We start from the raw sequence: 3,159 nt of genomic DNA, 5'->3' as shown, positions 1-3,159 counted from the left end.
TTGTTAAAGCTTATAATACCCTGTTCTCAATAAGGATTGCACTACTCTGCTTCTGTCTGCCTGCTAGTAGCCTTACTTATAGTTATGTATTTTTTTTTGTTTGTTTGGTCATTTTCTTTCAGGTGGACTGACCCATTTCAGTATTTCCTGTAATGTAAGCCTCGTATTGAAGAATTCCCTGAATTTTTGTATGTCTGGAAAGGTCTTTATTTCTCCTTCATATCTAAAGGAGAGCTTAGCTGGATACATTATCCTTGGCTGGTAGTTCCTTTCATTTAATAGTTTGAATATTTGATTCTACTCCTTTCTGGCTTGTAAGGTTTGTGCTGAGGAGTCTGATGATAATCTAATGGTTTTTACTTAGAGGTTACCATCTTCTTTTCTCTGGCTGCCCTGAGAATTCTGTCTTTGTTGTTGATGTTTGATAATTTTAATACAACGCGTCTTGGAGGAGGATTTTTCGAGTTGAGATAATTGGATGTTCTATTAGCTTCTTAGATTTGAAGCTCCAGATCATCCCTTCGATTTGGGAAATTCTCATCAACTATTTGTCTGAATATGCTCTCTGACTCCTTCACCTTTTCTTCTCCTACTGAAATACCCATTATTCTTATTTTCCTCTCCTGATGGTATCGGCTAGCTCTTGCATTTCTCTTTCATTAGTTTTCTTTCTTCAGTTTCTCTCTTCTTCTCTCTGAATGATTTCCAGATTTCTATCTTCGATATCACCGATTCGTTCCTCCGTTTAGTCGACTCTATTTCCTAAGCTTGCTATTTCACTTTTTATCTCCTTTAGTGTGTTCTTCATCTCCAGAAGTTCTATTCGGTTCTTTTTTAGGGTTTCAATCTCCTTGCTAAAATACTCATTCTGCTGGTATGTTTTTTTCCCCTCAGATCTCGGAATTGTGGGTTTGAGTTATTTTGCATTTCATTGAGTTCTTTCAGAATTACAATTCTGAATTCTCTGCGATTTAAATCACATATTTTCTGGAGATTTTCCTCTTTCTTTCTGAGCCGCCTTGTCACCCTAGTTGTTCATGGTGTTTGATAGATGATTCCTCTGCCTGGGCATTAATGGGAATGTATTCTGCTTTTTTTTTTTTTTTCCCCCAGAAACAAGATTCTATAGAGGTCTCTCTTTAGCCTGTTGATAAGGTGTTTGTCTTTTGATTTCCAGTAGGTGGCGTCCAAGCCTCTTGGATCTCTGCTTTGAGACTGATGATGCCTTTTTCAGGTGAGGATAGCTACCCTTTGTCCCAGCCCTTAGGTGGATTATTGTTGCGGTAGCATTACTCAAATCCCTCTAGGGCTCTGTGGTGCTAGATCGTGAGGATATGAGGTTAAGGGAGGGCGCACTCTGGGTAGGTGAGTGGGAGTTGCTGCTAGTCTTGGTGTCTCAGCCTCCCACTTTGCAAGTGCAGCTGCTAAAACCCAGCTCTTGCCCCTGTGCAGTTAGTTCCCACTCCACTTTCTGTCCTGATTCCCTGGGCTCCCCTGGGTGGAGCTCACAGCTCTGTCAGGCAGGGCCCTTTGGGGAACAGGCCACGATTTCTGCTCTCCCCCTCCTCCTGCAGGGAGCTCTGGCTGCAGAGGCAGCATCTTCGTCCCTCCCATTCCCCTCCCCAGCCTCCCGCGGCTCTGACCCGCGGAAGCTCTCATGCACAGATCGCTCGCTCACATGTGCTTGTGTGCAGGTCGCGTGTTATTTGTTGAGTTTTAGATGTTCGGCTTATTGTTATTTCAAGGGGAGAGATCCGGGGACATCTCTCGCTCCACCATGCTTCTGATGTCACCCCTCCAGAGTTTCTTTATGTGTCTTCAAGCCAGTATGACTATGGATTCTTATTTCTCAACCACTTTCATACAACAGGTAGCCTAGAGTGCACACTCTTTTGTTCATTAAAATTTTTTTTTTTTTACAATGGATTTTTGACGGTCTTTCCTTATCAGTACACAGGTATCTTCCTCATTTTGTTTTTTTTTTTTTTCTTAACGGCTGTTTGGCATCCCAATGAACAGCTGCACCATAATTTCTTAAATCATTCCCAAGTTGGTCATCATTTGAGGTGTTTCCATAATTTTGCAATCTAGATGAAATTTTTTGAAACTATTTCCTCCACCACATTCAAAATACATCGAAAAGAAAATTGACCATTCATTCGGAGCTTTAAATGAGCCTAAGCATTCTGTTTCTCCAGAAAGAAAAAATCACCATCCTCTTCATCAAAACGGTAAGGTTTCCTCCTCCCCAACAAAGTTACATTTCTGTCTTTTCAGTGATCTTAGCGTTGCCCTATGTCCATGTTCCAGATTTTCCAATATTCTTTACTGGTTAAAAAGCTGAGATAATTTCCCCAGTCTCAGTCCAGATTTTTATACCGAACCACAGAGAATCGTCTCCTAAGGCACTCGGTAGCACTGCTGGTCAGATGGGCTTTTGAAAGTGTCTAAGCTCTCATCTGAAATGCAAGCTCTACATCCATATAAACAGCAGTGCCAAGAGGGGTTAGCCTCCCTCTCTCCCCTTAAGTACGTACCCACCAAGTAATCTAAGTAATAACAGTAGTTTGGCATGTATCGTCTCAAAGCGAGAAGCCCCTGTGATTTCCCCCCAACCCTAACGAGACCCTGCCTTAAACTTCTATACAGGGTTTATGGGGCCTCTCTTGACCAGCTGGAGAAAAGCGGCTGCCCCTTAGGCGATCTTTAGGTTTGCATGTATATATTTCCTGAAGTTTCCTAGTAGTTTGCATACTTTCTGGATGATGCAGAAGTTGGATCCCTATCTGCCACGAGTGGGTAGGGAACTAAGTAGATAGTACAGTGAAAAACTCAGTTGCTACCGGGACTCAATTAAACTCTTTTCCAAAATGTGTTATCAAGTTAACACATGTACATGGGTTTTAAACAATTAAATAGCCCCAAAAGGCTTAAAATGAAAAACTCAGCTGCTGTGTTTACAGGTTTTTGTATGTATGTACTCCTGGTAACTTACTAAATAATATCACACATCAACTAAGAAATTCTGGTAGGAATACCTTGGCTGCCCAAGACTTCAACGAGGGTATTTTTTTTTTAATTTCATTTTCCAATTAGAATTGACATTAAAGATTATTTCATATTAGTTTCAGGTGCATAGCATAGTGGTTCGACATTTAT

The sequence above is a fragment of the Pteropus vampyrus genome, unplaced genomic scaffold (genome assembly GCF_000151845.1).
Source record: "Pteropus vampyrus isolate Shadow unplaced genomic scaffold, Pvam_2.0 Scaffold417, whole genome shotgun sequence".
Classification (NCBI taxonomy): Eukaryota; Metazoa; Chordata; class Mammalia; order Chiroptera; family Pteropodidae; genus Pteropus; species Pteropus vampyrus.
Note: the sequence above shows the minus strand (reverse complement) of the source record.